The sequence below is a fragment of the Rattus norvegicus genome, chromosome 5 (genome assembly GCF_021556685.1).
Source record: "Rattus norvegicus strain SHRSP/BbbUtx chromosome 5, alternate assembly SHRSP_T2T, whole genome shotgun sequence".
Classification (NCBI taxonomy): domain Eukaryota; kingdom Metazoa; phylum Chordata; class Mammalia; order Rodentia; family Muridae; genus Rattus; species Rattus norvegicus.
The window spans coordinates 160,620,486-160,640,000 of NC_141538.1; the positions used below are offsets into that span (position 1 = coordinate 160,620,486).

The 19,515-nt window shown below is 50.6% G+C and overlaps 1 protein-coding gene and 1 long non-coding RNA gene across 4 annotated transcripts in view; one reads left to right on the forward strand and one right to left on the reverse strand.

Moving 5' to 3' along the window:
* Nucleotides 1-19,515, reverse strand: part of Kazn (kazrin, periplakin interacting protein) — a 988,882-nt gene that overhangs the window by 230,789 nt on the left and 738,578 nt on the right.
* Nucleotides 7,796-18,068, forward strand: LOC148006136 (uncharacterized). The gene is made up of 4 exons (XR_015621306.1): nucleotides 7,796-8,123; nucleotides 10,888-11,066; nucleotides 15,207-15,388; nucleotides 17,536-18,068. It is a non-coding gene; the product is annotated as an uncharacterized LOC148006136 (long non-coding RNA).

The window sequence follows — 19,515 nt, forward strand, 5'->3', positions numbered from 1 at the left end:
TTGTAGGTATGTTGTACCGGTGTGACTTGGGACTACAGACCCTCAAGGAGAGAAGGGGCCTGGGCCAGAGCTAGATGAATTCTGGGCAGGAGCCTGCCTGGCATATCCCATGTGTGGACAGGGCAGAGAAGTAGATCCAGGAGAGAGGAAAGGGCTCTTTGGGAAGGGGGGGGTAAGTCTCCCTTTTGGGGAGACAGAGGACCTGAATGTGGACACAATAGCAGCCATAGGAATAGCAGGGAAACCAGGAGGGCTCTGGAGAATCCACTGATAACCACGGAGGTTCCATTGCACTTGGGCTTAGATGGAAGTTAGAACCCCACACTGGGATTCCATAACATGGGGACCCCTGGCTGACCCTGGACAGCAAGACACCTCAAGGAGTCTGCTGGAGAGAGAGCCCTCCCCCCATGCCAGGCTGTGTCCCAGGGATGGGCCAGAGGACAGCTGAGGCCTGGGTGAGGTTCGGCAAATGCCACTTATATAACGGCTTGTGAACAAAAGGTCAGGCTCAAGGCAGGATGTTTGATTACACAGAGAAAACCAATCTAGTTTTTAATTTCCTCAGGTGGAGTGTGGGCCGTGCGGGTTCACGAGGCGCTGATGATGGAGGAGGGTGGCCTGAGATGGGATTACGTGCCAGAGGGCTGCCCAGGGGCCACTTCCATAGACTTCACCTGTCTCCAGCCATAAACAGTAAGAAGAGGAACTAAGCACAGGTTTTGTGAGCACTTACTGTGGACCTGGTACTATGGGCAGCACTCAGTATTCAGCACCCTGAGTCTTCACAGTACCTGTAACTGGGTCCTTCTATTATCCTCGCTTCTGGTTTACAAACAAGTGTACAAATGCAGAGAGAGGCCAAGAAAGTGGGCTGAGGTCACACAGCTGAGACAGGTGGGAGAGCTGGGTTGAACACACTGAGGCAGACTCCTGACTCTCAATCCTTCACTGTTAGCAGAGGGGGGAGGCAGGGTCAAAGCCTGGATGCTGTCAGTCCTAACCAGCAAGGCCTGGCCACCTGTTCCCCATTGGCCAATTAAAGACACAGTCATGCTGAAAAGCAGGGAGAGGGGTTTATTCAGTGTGGCCACATTGGGGAGAGGAACTAATAATGAAATCCAGTGACCCCCGCTTTCGTCCACCGGAGTCCATTGTCCTGCCATGAGGTCTTGGTCTAAATGGGACAGAGGTGTGTACAGCTAAGCAGTCCTGGTCAAGGTGAGTTCCTGCTCATTACTGGGTTGGGTTAACTTGTCTGGCTTGCAAGGAGGTTTGAGAAGCTATCAGAACTCCGTGGAATCTGCTCCTGGGACACCCAGGTTGGTAAGCAGCATGGTTGGCATCAGCAAAGATTCCCGAGGAAAAGGAACTTCCTTGGGAGTCACTGTCTCAATAGACCAATGGGATTGCCGAAAGGAGGGATGCACGGGCCTCTATAAAATCTCCTACCGAGTGGTTGCTGGGAATCGAACTCAAGACCTCTGGAAGAGCAGTCAGTGCTCTTAACCACTAGGCCGACAGCTACAGTGCACTCATATGAATAAAATAAATAAATCTTAAGAAGAATGCTCCTGTGAGGATGGTCACAGCGCCCCAAAGCCGGGATGTTAGGACGCACAAGTCAGCCGAGAAGATGAAGGAAATTCCCTGAACGGGGTGCCTTGTCTCCTCGAGAGAGCCTGGGAAGGGGTGAGGGTCCTTGGGGCAGCTCCCGACTTCTATTCTGCAGAGAGCTAGGACACCCAGGTTACCCAGACACCTTAGCTACCACAGAGGGCTGGTTTGCTGCATCAGCACTTCCTGCTGGGGGTGGGGGGGTGGGCGTAGGTGGTGGAGGTAGGTCTGCAGTCCATTCCTAAGAGGTTCCACGTCCAGCCTGACTTGCTCACTGGCTCAGAGGGACCCTCACTAGAGGCTGCCCTGGGGTTCTACTTTTCTAATCCAGCGCACAGCCTTGTCTGCTGGAGCGGCTCTGGGCCTTTTCATTGCTGTCTTGTACTTGGTAGACTGTTCCCTTATGGTATTATCCAAAGTCCCTTTTCCTTTAGAAGCCACACTGACCTCTAGGTGAAGGCCAGGGACAGTCTGGTTTTCCATTACACTCGAGGTGGCCACAGAGGTCTCATAACTTTCCCTGGTCCCTAAGTTTCTTGCCTGATCACCTAAGGACAAGGGCGCGTGGGGTTTAAACCCCCAGCTCTACCACCTTGTGGGCACAGGAAGTGTCTTAGCTATCTCTTCATTGCTGTGACAAAATACCTGAGTCGACGTATGAAGCAGAAAGGTTTATATCAGCTCTGGGTTTCAGAGGCTCGTCCACAGTCATATGACCCCATTGCTTTTGGCTTGTATTCAGGTAGAACACGCCCAGTGGGACAGGGTAACAGGAGAAGCCATCAACATCAGTGGACAGTAGAAAGAAATGGAGAGAGGAAGAGGTGTGGTCCTGACGGACCCTTCCAGGCATGTCCCAATGACCCTCCTTCCTTCCACTTGGCTACAGCTTTTCAAACTGCCATCTCCTCCCCAGAAGCACCACAGGTAGGGGCCATGCCTTCAGCTCATGACTCTTACAGACCCCTGAGATCTAAAGAGTACGCGATTTCTCCCCGTAAGTGCTTATTTCATTAACCCCTAGCAAAGCATCCAGCACAGAGTGGGTCCTCAGTCAAAAGCAGCAGAGGACCTATCTTTTCATCCAGGTAGCAGAGCAGACTGGTGTCCCCACGGCCTCAGCCCGAGACACCTGGGCTTAGGGCTTAGGGGGTGTGGGGTTGTTGAAGGAGCCTTTGACCGGAGGCATCAGGAGTACAGGATCTGCAAACGCTGCCGTGGATTGATGTGACAGCGGAAGTCCCCACGGCACCACAAGGTCACCCTGTTAAAGTAGCTGCGTCAGTTTTCCTTGGGAAATCGTGTCCTTACTCACAGCCCCACGATCACACAGCAAGAGCTGTAATGGCACAGCCACCACCAAGGGGATCAAACGCACTATTGAAGGAATTCGGGGCTGTGTATGCGCAGAGAGATTAAAGGCGGCTGGCTCATCCCTCCTGCCCACACATCAGGCAAGCGTGTTGTATTAGGGACGCCCAGAGCTGACCTCTGAGACAGGATGGATTAGGCTTCAGACATTTTGCAAGCTTGCTTGGATCCTTAGTATCCCTGTTTGGTGTGTGTGGGGGTCTCTATTGTACTCACTGTCCCTAGGGGGTACCCAGGCAGGTTCACAGCAGTGTTACTAAGTGCTTTGTGGGCAAGGGAAACACTAACAGGGTAAGTGGAAGCTGTTCTGTTAGCCAGAGAGCCATTCCTCCACCAGCTGGGGAGACATGGGCTTAGAAATCACATGGTGTCTATTAAGACCAGCATGTTGGTTAGAGATCTGGGGTAGGGGGTGGTGTTTGGAATGGGCACAGCATGCAAATAGGTAAACATGGGAAAAGAGGTGACAAGGTAGGGTGACAGTCTGGGGTTGAGGGAGGAGCAAGCAAAGAAGTTTGATCCCAATGGGGAGGCATCCAGGACTGAACTGTCCTCCAAGGGTCCCTCCTGGGCTCCCTGGTCAACAAGAAGAGAGATCTTACACCAGGAGCAAAGCTGCTCATCTGAGTAGCAAGAGACCAGCCTGAGTTCAAAGTGACAGCCCTGGATGCCTACAGACTCTCAGGGCTGCTTGAGGCTCTCTTCTTTAGAACCACAGAAAGCAAGAGAGGAAGGGTCATGGAGTGGAGGGGGTCCCGTGCAGAGAAAGCCACACAATGTTCATCTTGCCTGCCCTAGAAGATTCTGGAACCAGTGGCTCCTCCAAGTCTGGAGGCGAGGTTGGGAAGGGTTTGGTCAGTCTTGTGGGAATCAGGCAAGGGATTTTCAGAGAGTTGGCAGATACTTAAGAGAACAAAAAGCCCCTCCGTATTCTATTCTAGGGTCTGCCAGCGCTGTGGGGTTAGATAGGGACAGTCACAGGCTGTGCAGATCTACTAAAACCATGATTGTCCTCAAGCTTAGAAATGGATTTGGTGACAGATGCGTGATGTGACGTTCCACAAAACCCAGAAACCAATAAAAGGAAAATGGCAGCCATCTGCTGGGTACCTGGAGCCACTGCCCCAGCGCAAACTGCCCTTGTGCAGGCAGATGGGCCGCGTGCCAGACATTGGCTAGGCTTTCTGTCTGCAAAACAGGAGACTAGAGTGTGCCTTCGGAGCGAGAATGAGAAGCTGAGAGAGCAGAGAATGTGATGATCTGGGGGTGGGGGACATGCCACGGGCAGTGCTGGGCACATGAGGTTTAATTCCAGGGAGATTCAAGTAGGGCAAAGGCCACAGGCATGGGGACCAGACATGGAGAACTCGTGTCCAAGACAGGTCCTTCTTCTCCCTTTTCTCTTCTATTTTTCCCCTTCTGTTACCTCTTTTCTCCTTCCCTTCCTTCCTTCCTTCCTTCCTTCCTTCCTTCCTTCCTTCCTTCCTCCTTCCTTCCTTTTCTTCCTTCCTTCTTTTCTCCCTCCCTCCCTCCCTCCCTCCCTCCCTCCCTCCCTCCCTCCCTCCCTCCCTCCCTGCCTGCCTGCCTGCCTGCCTGCCTGCCTGCCTGCCTGCCTACCTACTTGCCTGCCTTCTTGAGACAGGGTTTCATGTAAGCCAAGCTTGACTTGAACATGCTATATAGCCAAAGATGACCTTGGACTCCCGATCCTCCTAGCCTCTACCTCCAGAGTGCTAGTATTATAGGCAAGTGTCACTATGCTCAGTTAATCCCCACACTGCGGATCAGGCCTAAGGCTTTGTGTTTCAGGCAAGCACTACCCTGCCTCCCTGGGTCTGCTTTTCCCCTTGGGGTATCCAGGCACTGTTGGGCACGGGGCTGCACTGTGGAGAGTGAAGCTTGGCTGGGGCGGGTGGGTAAGGGAGAAACAGCCATCTGTGTTTCTAGTGGAACAGCTCTCTTGATTGGGAGGGATTTCGGGGTGAGCATACATTATTGGCTGTGACTGAGATGCTGGGAATGCTTCATTCGCATGAAGAGGAATTTCAGGTGCTAGCTGGATGCGTCCTTATTAAGGAGAGAGGACATTTAATCTGGATCCTGGTTACCAGGCTACGAGACCACCTCAATGACCCAGAGGTGGGGCTTGTAGGGCTTGTGTGCACCAGGACACGCAGGCGCAGACCAGGGAGGAAGCAGCCCTACTCCTGCAGGTCTCAGGACAAGATTTCCGGGGTTTAGACACCACTCAACTTCACTCTTGTTCCCAAAAGGCTTCTCTGGTCCTGTGGCTTTCGGGCCCCCATACTTTATGAGCCTAGTGATATCCCAAGTCCCTGAGATGGACCTTGAAGGAAGGTTGGCATCCTTGCTAGATGGATACACTGAAAGTAAAGTCCAGGGAGAAGGCTAGACAGGAACCAAATCCAAGGGCTAAATAAAAGGTGTTTTAACTCACCAGGAACAAGGGGCCATGGAGGGACAAACTGGGCCTGAAAAGGCAGGCAAGGCTTTGACCCTTAAACAACAGACACAGGGTGGATCTGCTTTATGGCCAGAGACCTTTTCGTGAGGCGACTGAGCCAGCGTCAAGTGTCCTTTTCTGCCTCTGGGGTTGTTCTGTCTTTACACCGTGAGGTTTGCTTTGAGATCACTCCCCACAATCGGGTCTGTCAGATTGCCGGTACCCTCCTGCCTGCGCTCAAAGTCCACAGCCTTGGTAGTGTGCCCCTGGAAGACGCTCAGTGAGCCCCAGGTGTGGGTTTGAACAGTGGTTGGAGGCATGAATGAACAATGTGTCTCACAGATGCGGCCCTCATCTCTAGCTAAAAGCAAGGGGTTGGAGAGATGGCTCAGCACTTAAGATCACTTGCTGCTCTTGCAGAGGACCTGAGTCTGGACCCTCCTTGTTCGTGTTGGGTGGCTCGCAACCACCTGTCACTGCAGCTCCAGGGCATTTCCTGTCCTCTTTGGGTCACTGCAGGCACCTGGGTTCTTTGCACACACCAGCATAATGAAAAGCAAACCTTAATAAATAAATAAAATCAGCTTTAAAAATTTTTTATTTTTATTTTTTGGTGCAAGGGGACTGGAACCCAGGGCCTCCAGACACAAGGCAAACGCTTAATCACTGAGCTACAACTTTGGCGCCTCTTCAGCCTTATTTCAAAACTAACATGTCCTCCAGGATTCAGACAGTGTAGCCAGACACAGCCATAATGGCACGGTACATTGTTCTCAGTGATCCACCCAGGTGACCTGACAGCATTTGTAAAGTGACTATGTGGAAATTCTGAGCCTGGGGTTTCTGATGGGTGGAGACTCAGGAGATCACAGACACCAAGGGCTCATCTGAGGACTTCAGACTCAGTGTGCCCTCAGGTGTCAAGCTGAGGTGGCCCTGTGCCCTGGAGTCGACGGATTTGCATAAGAAAAGCCTCTCCTATTGGTGGGTGGTATTGACTGTGTATCAGTTAGTGACCCTCTGGCCAGGCCTCTGGGTGTGAGCTAGCCTGGCAGGGGGGAGGAGGGAAGGTGGCTTTCTAATGCACGGTGTGCTAGGGCCTCAGGGTCCTTCTGCATCTCTTATTCATGAGGATAGGCGCCTGTCAATCTTCACCCTCACTCTGCAGTCCAGTACAGGGAAGGAAACTCTTATAAACACTGATACCCCATCAATCTTCCAGACAGCCTATTCTGGAATGCTCAGTGAGATGCTTCTCCATGGATTCAATTTATCTGCCCTGGCTCCTCCCGAAGCACCCCTCAGAATTTGCAGTTAATCACAGTTCATTTGGGGCTAAGGATTTATCTCCTCTGTCCTACTTGGGCTGGAATCCGTCTTTTTCTACCCAGCATAGATGGGTCTTCCAACCCAGTTCACATACACACACACACACACACACACACACACACACACACACACACGATATATATATGTATATATATGATGAACTGAAGCTTATGGGGTTAGCTCCCGGGTGCCACTACTTGTCCATACCTAGCTCATGGGGTTGGAGATGGGATGGTACTACAGAGCCATGTGCAGCTACCAGGGCAATCATGTGACCTATGCAAGTACATAGGCCCCGTGCCTGGGGACACCCTGCAAATTGCTACCCTCTTGGAAGTTTTAATGTTAATTTTGATCTTTCCATTCTTGTTTGCTTGTTTGCTTGTGTGTGTGTGTGTGTGTGTGTGTGTGTGTATCTGTCTAGTGTGTGTGCATGAGAGAGAGGTGCATGTATATGTATACATATGTTTTGTATGTGTGGATACACATGTATGTGGGTCTGCATACATGTGGAGGCTTGGTGCTGATGCCACGTGTCCTCCTCAATGGCTTTTCCACCTTACTTGGTTGAGGCGGGATCTCCCAGCCGAACCCAGAGCTTACAGATATGGCCAATCTTGTGAGCCGGCTTGTCTCTACGTTCTGAGGCTGGCATTGCTGGGGGGACTTCCTGCCCATCTGGCATTTACACGGGTTCTGGAGCTCTATTCTCTGGTCCTGTTTCATGGACAGTGCTGCACCACCGACCTATCTCCACAGAACTGCGGGTCTTAGTAGTTATATGAGGAGTCTCATCTTTTCACGCTGTGTCCCAAATAACGCAAACAGCCTGCTTCTCCCTGTCAACCGGCTCCCCTTCCTTCTGGGGCCACTGACATGACCTAAGTCTGACAAGTCTTACAGACGCGTACTCACAGCAAAGAAACTCACTTGCATCAGCTTCTCTCGCATTCATGGTATGGTCACTGCCCTAGTCTCAGACTCAGCATCCCGCCCCTGGGTTGCCATGGCAACCTCAACCCCTCTCTGGGCTGTCCAGAGCGGTGCCTGTCTGCTGCCTTGCGGTCTGACAAAACGTATTAGGTGGAGCACAAGGTCCCAGAGTTGCTGTGTTGCATTCCGTGCCAGTGAAGCTCCTAGACTCCCAAGGCAGAGGAGCTAGGAAGCGGCTATGTATCCCAGTCAGCAGCAGCAGCAGCCGCTGAGTTCATACCGTCTTCCCAGGATGGCACCAAGCGATTTCCACACACGTGCTCACAATCTACAACCGCAGAACAGCATCCGTTAGCCGTCTTTCTCGGCATAGGAACTATGGTGCTTAAAAGAGATTGGTCTAAGCAAAGTAGGTGAGAACCAGCTCTACGTGGGTCAGACCCTAGCTCAGGGCAGCACGCTTACTCAGTGGGTCCAGACTTGAGGTAACTTCAACCTCACTGTCTCTCTTGCTTTCTACCAGAACCAAACCAGTGCCAGGTACCGAAGGGCTGGACATACCCATTAGCATGTGCCACATGCTGCAGTTACATTAAAGAATGCTTTGGCCGCTAGGAACACAGCCAGGGTCACGTAGGTACTAAGTGGCCAGAACAGTCCTTGAACTTGGAGAGCCACTGTTCCAGGTCTTCGAATGTAACCACTGGATCACATGGTGCCTCTCGAAGGCATTTGAGAAATACAAAGTTGAAAGATATTAGCAAGAGCTGGGCGCGATGGTGAATAATTGCAACCCCAGCACTTGGAAACCTGAGGCAGGAGGACTGCCTTGAGTTTGAAGCCAACTTGGAGCACCTAGTGAATACCAGGATGGTTAGGGCTACAGAGTGAGACACTGTTTAAAAAAAAAAAACCACAAAAACAAAAAACAACAACAACAAAAAACACCCTCCCAACCAAACAAAGCTTTAGCAAAGTGTACCTAATCCAGTCCCACCCTAGTCTATGATGCTGGCATTAAAAGCCGGCAATCAGTAAGCAGAGCACAGTTCAAAATGCTGACTCTGATCCCTGAACGTATGCTGTTCGTTAGCTCAGAAAAGCGCAATTTCACAGTGAGCCTCACGGCTCTACACTGCTTACCAGAAAATTCACCGTGGCACGACTCCGTGTGTTGACAGTGTCATTACAAGACAAGATGTCAGCACCGCATCCGTCTATTAAGGATCTTGCCGGAGTGGCGGGAAGAGAGCGTGGGTTATGTGAGAGTTACGGGGTGTGCACATTGCCCAGGCATGGCCACAATCAGAGAAGCTCTCTAACCTGGTTTGGGGGTGGGGGTGTGAGATAGGGAACACGTGTTAAGGATGGGTGTGGACTACTGAGATGAGGATGGTGGCCGGTGACAGAGGCGAATGAACGGAGCCCACAGTGGCTCCGTAGGAGGGCTTGATTTTCCTCAGGCCTATTCAAGAGCTTGAGTCAAATCATCATGCCCGGTTTGGCCCAGCATGGGGCGTCAGCTGTGTGTGCTCACAAAGGACACAAGGTTGGGGAAATGTGTGCTCCACACTGGCTCCCCTCTCAGGGAAGAAGAGTTTATTATCCCGTCACAAGCAAAACCCAAACTGCTCCCCAGACTCTAGCTGACCTTGAAGCCAATGACCTTGGCGCGCAGCAAAGCCCAGAACCAATTCACTGTAGCTTGCCATGGGGAGAAGGCAGAAGGGGCCCCTGTTTTCATTGTTGTTTCTTTGTTTCTTAAAGTTTCTTAAAACAAAATTTTCTCATCCACTTTATTTCTATTGTGTGTGTGTTTCACAGCACATGTGTGGAGGTCGGGGGGACAACTGTGGGAATGGATTCTTGCCTTTCATCTTGTGAGTTTGGGGACTCAAACTCAATGTTGCTGAGCCTCCTGGCGAGCGTCCTTATCTATTGACCTATCTTTCAGGCCTTGGGAACCCCAACTCTTAGTGATTAGCAGACAGAAGCACAGGTGCCTGCTATGCAGATGAGGGGAAAGCCCAGAGAATTAAGATGGCTAGAGAAAGGAGCTGGGTGGCCACTCTGTAGGAGCTCATCTGGCTAAGTAAGTGACTTAATAGTTGAGATTATAATAATCAAAACTCCCTTTTATTGAGCACCTTGCTTGACGAACTTTCCTAAGCCCCACTCACAGGGTGCCATTGGATTCCAGTGGTCTGGCTTCTTCTACAAGATCCCCCCTCCTTTGAGCATCGAGGAAACAAGTTGAGTGGTTGAGACACTTGTCCCAGGCCACTACCAAGCAGAGAGGTGTCTCAGTTCCCTAGCTTTGAAACCTGCTTCTGGGGCTGGAGAGATGGCTCAGCGGTTAGTAGCACTGACTGCTCTTCCAGAGGTCTGGAGTTCAACTCCCAGCAACCACAGGGTGGCTCACAACCATCTGTAATGGACCTGATGCCCTCTTCTGGTGTGTCTGAAGACAGTGACAGTGTACTCACATACATAAAATAAAATAAACCTTTTATTTTTTTTTAAAGAAACCTGTTTCTTTTCCATCACTACAGTACCATACCAATATGTGTATGCATGTATGTGTGTACATGTTTGTGCACTTCCTATGTTCATGCCTGTGTACATAGAAATGCCCTAACCCATCTCACTCCTTTGGAATCCATACAGCCCCATTACATCTTCCTGCTCCACTCCCCCCCCCCCAGGCCAGATCTCTTAGATTCCTAGATCTTGCTTCTGTCTGCTCAAAAGCAGGCTGCCTCGCTCTCCTCTAAGGAGACTCCTTGGATCCTTCAGACAAAGCTCTCCTCTCTGTGTGGCTCTCGGGGTCACAGTGGCACCATCTCTTAGCACTTTTGCTGTCCTTGGATTGGTGGTCCTCACCTAAGGACGAGCATTGTCTGTTCCCCCTGGATCTCCTGGTCAGGGGACATTTGAGCTTCGGCAATGGTGTGGAGGCCGTAAGAGGTCCTGGAAAGTAAAGCCACTCTACTGTCCTTGGCGGCTGAAGGTCACCTTGAAGGACAGCTGGTCTGCACCATGCACATCAGCTGCCCTCTGGGCAGTGGCTGGTCTTTCCATGAGGCTCCTGCAGTGGCTTTTAGGTCCTCTAATTAGGATGGTTGCCCAAATGACCCTTAAGATCCAAGCTTAATGTTCTCATCTGTTCCCAGACAGGTACTTGGTGCTGAAAGGGCATTCTGCAGAGGCTGTTGGGGGACACATTGCAAACAGCCTTTGGCCAGACCACACTGGGCCCACACAGAGCCCCTCAGGGCAGGAACCCTGAGGGAAGCAACGATTCTTCAGTCATCATGAAGGAAAAGGAGAACAGAGATGGAGAAGGCCACAGGTAAGAGTGTTATTGGGAAATTTAGTGGTGCCGGGAGCAGGCTTAGCCCTTGCACAGTTGCTGGCAGACACCCCTGATTATAAAAATAGCGGTTGCTGTCAGGTTGGTAGCACAGGTCAGGGGAGGGAGCGGCTATTCTGCCCTGAGATTCCTCCAGAAAGGGAATCGCTAATGGTCGCTCTCAGGAAACCAAGTCCCTACATCTGGACTTCACTGATCAAAGGCAACAATCTAATTAGGTAATTGTTTCCATAGAAACCCGGGTATATTAATTATTGCTTTACAAGCTTCCTCGATTGTGCAGAGGAGGGTTTTTGCTGCCCTGTGCTCTGAGCTTGCACTGGTGGGAGCTGGGGGTAGGACTGGGAGTGTTGGAGGAGCTTGGAAATCAATGCCTTCACCTATGGAGGGGCAGGGACCCGGGTGGAGAAGAGCCCTTCCTCAGTATGGGAACAGCTACTGATCATGGCAGGTCAGAGTTCCCTCAAGTGTGTGTGACGCAGAGGACAACCCTAGATATAGTTTCTCAGGAGCTGCCCACCCTTTTTGATGACAAGGTCAGATACTGGCCTGGAACTTGCCAAGTAGGCTAGGTGGGCCAATGAGGGAGCCCCAGGGACCCTCCTGTCTCTGCCTCTCCAGTAACGGGACTACAAGTGAACATGGCTACACCCTACATTTTTAGAATCATGGGTTCCAGGGATTAAACTCAGGGTCTAATGCTTGTAAGAGAAGTACTTTACCAACTGGGCTACCTTCTTCCCGTCCCCGGCCTTTTTCATTTGTTTCTTTATTTTTTAGTTTTTCTTGAGCCAGGGTTTCCCTGTGTAGCTTTCACTGCCTGGGAACGTACTCTGCAGACCAAGCTGGCCTCGAACTCAGATCTGCCTGCCTCTGCCTCCTGAGTGTTGAGATTAAAAGTGTGTGCCACTGTTCCCAACTCCCCCCCCCCGTTCTCCCCTCCCCTCCCCTCCCCTCTCCTCTCCTCTCTTCTCTTTTCTCTTCCCCTTCCCCTCCCCAGTCTTTCCGAATTTCTTGGAGGCAGTTTCTCATGCTCTTTCTGCCTATACCTGCAAAGTACTGGGATATGGTGCTGGGAATGAAACTCAGGACTCCCGTATTTTAGGAAAGAATTCTACTAACTGGGCTGCATCCCCAGCCCTCCTATTCTTCTCAGGGCTGGCTGTTGTGAGACAAGGGAAGGTTATATGTGTGTGTTTTGTCTGCTTGCCACCCCCATCCCCTACCCCCGTGAAGGAGCATCTCAGGCCGCAAGGCCTTGCTGCTTGCTTTTTCGGCGGGGTCTGAAGCTCTGTGTTCCTTCTGGAAGGGCCAGATAGTTTCCCTTAAAGCCAAAGGCATTCACCCTTGAACAGGTCTGAGGAAGCAGCAGCCCACCTTGCCCTGTGCTTGCTAAAGCTTCCTCTGCTGGGCTGAATTAGGCCATAGAGCAGTGCGCGGTCTGCATTTCCAAAGCTTGTTGACTGTAAAGGTCCCCTTCAGAACTTGACCCCGTGCTGAACAGATGAGGTCATCCATCTTAACCTGGCATCTGAAAGGTTTATAAACAGGAAGTACAGTTTCTTAGCCCTTTAAACCATATCATGTTTACCCTCTGCAAGTCCTTGCATCCCACTCCCAGCATCCTCTGGGCTTTTGTCTCTCATGTTGCCGCAGGCAAGCAGGACACACGCTAGATCCTCTGAACTGATCTTATCTGTTCCTACGTCCAGATAAAAGATTCCTTTGAACCCTGAAGCTGTATCAGTTTACACCTTGGTCATTAGTAGAGCTCAAGGCTCAGCCTGCTGGAGAGGATTCACTCCTTAACCCACAATGGCAGAAGAAAACCTTCACCTTGGAGTATGACAAGGGTCCGGCACTGAGCTAGGCACTGTGTGTGTTCCATTCTCTCTGCCTGTCTCTAAGTGCTTGCATCTCAGAGTGCTACTTTGTGCACACGGAACTCAAGAGGACCATTTGTGGAAGTTGATGTTTTCTTTCGACTATGTGTGTTCTGGGGTTCGAACTGGCAGCAAGCGCCTTCACCCACTGAGCCCTTTTGCCAGCCCCACTGTGAATGTTCTATTTCATTTTGTCCCAGGAGTTCCAGTCTGTAGAATAGTATTTGTGCTAACGTGTGTGTGTGTGTGTGTGTGTGTGTGTGTGTGTTAGGACGAGGTAGTGTTTTTACTATATAGCCCTGTCTGGTCTTGAGCTTGCTATGGTCTACAGCTCATCATCCTCCTGCCTCAGCCTCTGAGGTTCTGGGATTAACAGTGTCTAGTACACTTGACTTTATGTTGGTTTTAAAGACTATAGAGTGTCTGTAACCCACACTGGCTTGGAATTCACAGCAATCCCTTTCCCTCCAGCTCCCAAGTGTTACTGAGAAGATTGGGTTCCCTTCTTGGGTTTTTTTTTTTTAAACTCTTGTTAACAAAAGCATTTAAGGACAGACTTAGAAGAAAACTAGAGGAGATTTTTCTTAAAATTTGAAAGGAAAACTAGGCAAGAAAAACAACTGTAAATCTTAGTAGCTTCCCAGAGGAAGGAGGTGGAGAAGAGGCAGAGAGAAAGCCATGTGGCAGGAAGAAGAGCTTCAGAGAAAGAGTGAAAATGGCTAACACATTGGAGAAAGCATCCTCAGCTCTGGCCAGCATCTGAAGAGCAGAGAGAAAAAGTCGGCAGACCCACAGAACCGAATGGAGGCGCTGTAGCGACTGCACATGCACAGAGGGCAGGAATTCTGGGAAGGAAAATCACAGTATCCCATTAAAGGGATAGTTATCCCTCTCATCTGTTTAGCACAGCTTAAGGTGAACTAGCTTTCTTTTTTTTTTTTTTTTTTTGGTTCTTTTTTTTGGAGCTGGGGACCGAACCCAGGGCCTTGCGCTTCCTAGGTAAGCGCTCTACCACTGAGCTAAATCCCCAGCCCCATGAACTAGCTTTCTTGAGAGACGGTCTCTTAGCCAGGGGATTGGGCAGTCCCACTGGACTAACTCTTAAGGAAGGAGGTGAGGACTTGTCTCCACCAGAGGCAGAGTCTATTCTTTTAATCAGAAGAAATGGCTTTCTCTTAATGGGCCTCCAACGCCACAGAGAAGGATGCTGGGATTTCAGGTATGAGACACCATGTCAAGCTCAGAAAATGGTTGATGCCGCCACTGTAGGAGAGAGCTGAGTGGTTTATTTATAGAGTCGTGTTTAATGCTCACACCAGCCCCGTGGCATGGGTTCCCATCACTGTCTCTACTTGACAGATGAGGAATCGAAAGGCTTGGACCAGCTCAGGAGCTGGCCAAGGTCATGCAGGCAGCTGGTGCTAGGATATGGCTTTGTCAGGAACTCAGCGGACAGTTCCCGGGCTAACAAAGGAATAAATGAACCCGCAGAGGAGGCTTGGCACCGTCATTCTCCTTGCAGAAGAGGAGAGGAGGCAATGTCCAGTAGGGCCATGTGCTAGAGAAACTATGTTGAGGTTGCAAAAAGAGAGCACCTAGGAGGGGGGCATAGAGGACCTCTGTGGAGGTGGGAGGTTGAGCCACAGCTGTGTGGTCGGCAGAGATGGGGTCATGGCTTCCAGGTGGAGGTAGACTAGAACGCTAAAGCCCCAGATAAGAGACACTTTTGGCTCAAAAGAGGTCCCGATGCCCTACAGTCTTTCTATATTTTAAAGCTTTCCCGGGTCTTATACAATGCCAGGGTGATATCAGGATAGAGTTCCTAGGCTTGTCAGGAGAGATTGATATAATCTAGTTGGTCAAGCACTCAGCAGTAAGCCTGACACAGGTGAATGCTACCTGGTACAGGACAGAAAAAAAGAGCCTCTGCCCCAGGTCCTCGGCCATGCGCATCCCGGAGGACGGCTACTGGCAGGGGACTTCGCTCATTATTAGGAAACCTGAAGTTCAAACACGCAAACAAAATACAAACAAACGGAAGGAGGGGCATTGGGATTTTTTTTTTTTTTTGAAGTATTTAAGGTCTGAGTGCTGGGGTGGGTGTGGGTGGGGCCGGGGGGAGGTGTGTGGGCGGGGTCGGGGAGGTGTGTGGGTGTGGCCGGGGGAGGGGTGGGGTGGGGCCTGGGGGAGGGGTGGGGGTGGGGGAAGGGGATCACAAAAGTCAGACCCTTCCCAGGATCCCTACCGAGAAGCGGGATTGCCACAAGGAAATTTACGAAGCTCATCACAGGTGTTCAGTACAAAGCAACCCGCAAATCAAAGGCGAAGCAGCCAACCCAGGACTCACATCCTGTTTGTGCAGGATTTCCTTGAGGTCAGAGACCCGTTGTGGATACACTGTGGTTCTTCAATGCACAGGTAAATGTATTCATGAGCTTCCGGCCGCAAGAGGGAAGCCCCGTTGGTTACCCAAGAGAACAACAGAAAGTGAGACTCTCAGGTTCTACTATCTAGTGCCAAAGGCTGTGAGGCAGAAAGCCCTGGGAAAGCCTCAGTAGGAAGCCAGGGGGAAGCCTATGCTGCCTCCTAGTGGTAGGAGGTACAAGTCAAATTCTGGGGTCTGAAAGAGAAACCATAACTTGTGTTTCCAAAGATGTCCGCAGCAACATTCCCAAGGCGGTAGGACTTATTCTAGTGGCTCCACGGAGAGGGGAGACCTTTCCCTTGACCCTGTGCTGGGGAGAGGGTGGTTTCTTGTCTTGGCCATGAGACCCAGGGTGAAGTGACACAGGGTGACTTCAGAGGCTGATCTTTCAGGGTCCTTGGACATCCAAACACTACTCTTGGGGTTCATCCCCACAAAGAGCTCTCAAGTGGTCACAGGGTGAGGACTGTCTTGGTTAGTGTGACACAAACTAGAGCCCTTTTGGAAGACAGAAACTGAATTGAGTAATGCCCTCATCGGAATGGCCTGCGGGCAAGCCTGTGATGTGGGAGGACCCAGCTCCTGTGGGTGGTACCACTCCTGGTCTGGTGGTCCAGGGTGCTATAAGAAAGCAGACTGAGCAAGCTCCAAGGAAGAAGCCAGCAATCATTGCTTTCCATAGCCTTGACTTCAGTTCCTGCCCCCAGGTTTCTGCCCTGATTGCCCTGGATTATGGACTACAAACTGTTCATGAGACAGTAGAAATTAGGTCATTTTTTTCCTCCCAGTCCCGTGCTCCCAGAAGTAAGACTTGGACTCAAAATAAATTTAGAGATACCTTGGCCATATAGCTGGGCTCTTCTCTGACTAGACCTTAACTTAAAATAACTCATATGTTCGAATTTACATTCTTCCACATAGCTGGTTATCTGTGCACAGGGTACCACGCATCCAACTTGTCATCTCTGAGTAAATCTCCCACACCTTGTACCATCCCAGAATTCTCTCTGCCTCCCGGATGTCCCATCTTTTATCATACCCCTTCTCATAGGTCATAGGTTCATTTTCCCCCTTCTTCTTTTATTTTTACCTATGTGTGTGTTTGCAATGCATGTACGTGTGTACCATGTGCATACAGTGTCTGCAGAGGCCAGAGGAGGGCATAGATGCCCCAGAAGTGGAGTTGTAGACTATTGGTAGCTTCCTGGGTGCTGGGAATTGAACCCAGGTCTTCCAGAAGAGGAATCAGTGTTCTTAACCACTAAGCTATCTCTGCGGCTCTGACTGTAGGTTCTTTGATGGATAGGTGGTGCGTGCCCAGGATACACGAGATATTCTCTCTACACAAACCTTTCCCTCCCAATTTGCTCTTGGTCATGGTATTTAATCACCACAGTAGAAATCCTAGCTGAGACAAGAACCATGTGGTGAGGAGAGGGGGGGCCTCACGTTGTCAGGTGCCTGCCTCCTTAGACATGTCTACCCAGCTCTATGAGGTTACAACCTCAGGCGAGATTCTGCTGGCTCCCATGGAACAGAAATACACGGCCTAACATTGAGGAACCGTCTCTGGACCTGACACAGCCAACACATGGTGCCACCTGTGCCATCAGTTTCTAAGAAGTGCCTTGCAAATGCAGTCCCCATTCACAACTTCCACAAACCTAGCGAATAATTCAAAACATCATCCCAGGGGCCAGCGAGATGACTCGGTGGCTAACAGCTGGCTGCCCGAACCTGGCAATCTGAGTTCGAATCCCTCGAATTTAAGTGAAGGAGGAAGGAGGGAACTGATTCCCCAAAGCTGTCACGTGATCTCCACATACATACACCTTCATACACATACTACACATGCATTAAACATTATGTATGCATACGTACACGTGCGATAATTAAAATGTGATATTTGAATTATCAACATAAATAGAACTTTAGAAAAGTTAATTTAATTGATTTATTTGAGAGAGTTCACTATGTCGTGCTGGCTAGCTTGGAACTCGGTATGTAGGTCAGGCTGGCCTTGAGTTCACGGAAATCTGCCTGTCTCTTCCTTCTGACTGCTGCGACTGAAAACTGTGCTGTGACAGCACAAATAGAACGTCTGCTCACATCTTCTCTCCTGTCTGATCTTCTTCCCCAGGCTGCGTGAGGAGCCCACGATCCTCACAAACATGTTCAGATGGAGATGCAGGGCAGTGAGGACTTAGGAGTTTGCCTGCTGCTCTCCGATCTTCTGTGGCTATTTTAATCTCAACGATGCTCGGGAATCTGTTAAGACTCTGATCATCCGTCAAAGATGCCCCGATCCACAATGACGATTCCACAGAAGCTTACTAACTCATCAGACCTCCAGGGATGATGGACAGGTGTGGCTGGTGCTTGTCCAGGGACCTTGATCTGTGCTCTCCCCTTAAAATAGCCATTTATGGACCATTTCTGTGAGGGCCCCAATACCTGATGATCATTATAGGAAAATGGGTTTGGAAAGTGTGAACAGGCTCCCAGCTCCCACCATCCCAAAGCTAAGCGTGTTGTCAGAGAACAAAGGAAGCCGATGGCAGAGTCTCCTCCCTTGGCTGTTATAGTCCTGCCTGAGGTGCCCACCAATGCCCTTACACAGCATCTTGATTCAATGACTCGGTTCTGTTACTATAAAGAGCTATGAAATTGCCACCGTGTTGGAACATGGTATTTGGGACACGTTCACAGGTCACAGTTACTCTTTTGGCTCCAGAATAAGCTGTCTCTTTTCTCCTTTCAGGTGTGTGTTTTTTATGTCGACGTGACCAAGCCCTGGTTGAGGCTCCTTCCTGGATGCATCAGCCCCTAGATTCTATAAGTGGAAAGGAAAATTGAACTTGGCAGGCCCCTCAGGAATACTCTGTAGAATAAAAGTGGCCTTTACCTCCCTCTGGGCTGTACCCCAGCACTGCAGCCCACATGCAGGCAGCTCAATTAAAGTCCCTGAGCCCTGGCCCAGAAGGTTCTATTTTTCAGGTGACCGCCCTTGGACATCAATTGCTGGGCTTTTCAAGGTCAGCCAGGCACTGCCTGCTCCCAACATGTCCTCTGGCTCTGTGCCACCGGGGAAGGCCGGCGGCTGAGAACCGCTCACCCCTGTCCCTGCAAGCGAGTCTGTCTACAAAGGTTCTTACTGTCCAGCAGTGCCTGTGGCTCCGGGGCGTCCCTCCGAGTGGCTGGTGTTTGGGATTTGCCCTGAGTCAAACTATTAAACATTACTTGATTTCTTGCATGGGGAAAACAGCTAGCCCCTCCCCTTTCTCGGACTTTCAGCTAAAAGGAGACCCTCACCTCCGATAGCCTTCCTCACGATTGTCTCAAGGGAAGACGGAACAGACTCAAATAAACGTAGGGCTCTCCAACTGTTCGGAGGGAAGGCTGCTATTGTCAGAGAGATGGGCCTTCTCCCCAGGAACCCTGACTTCTTCTAGATCCCATCTGTTGTTGGAATGCTTTCTTGACGGTTAATGTTCAACCGACCTCAACCCCCTTATTAGCAAAAAGAGAGAAAAGCAAACAGAAAAGTTGCACCCATTTCCTCCCAAACGAGGACTCCTGACTCCTCTGAGACTTCACATCCCGGAAGGTCATGCAGGCTGTCTTCTCTGAAGTGGCACTGGCCATCGATGGAGTGAGCCCTGAGGCCCTGGAGCTCTCTGCGTAGCCCCTCCTCTCAATATATGTCCCCACTGTGGCAGCAAGCTCGGGTGACAGCTGTAGTGTGTGGATGTGCAGATGACAGATACGCAGGACACTTGCATATTGAGGACACAGAGGGACCAGTGTGGCCTCTCCTCTTGTTCTTGTCACGATTCCAGCTCCCAGGATCCACTGACAGCACTGGCTACTGGTGTTGTTTAAGCCTTGGCACTGGGTGAGCCATACAGGGAGGATGGGCCTGTCACATCTGTCTTTCCATAGGCTGCTTGGCACATTTTGTATGTGTGGCCAAAGGGACTCTTCAAGGTCACAGCTCCGATAGATTCCAGGGTCCCTCTGTCGTCCCAGGGCTGTGACAGCTTTTATTCTAGGAGGCCTGTGTACTTCTACATCTCCCTCCTCCTCTTTCTCTCTCTTCTTTTCTCTGTCTCTATTTTCC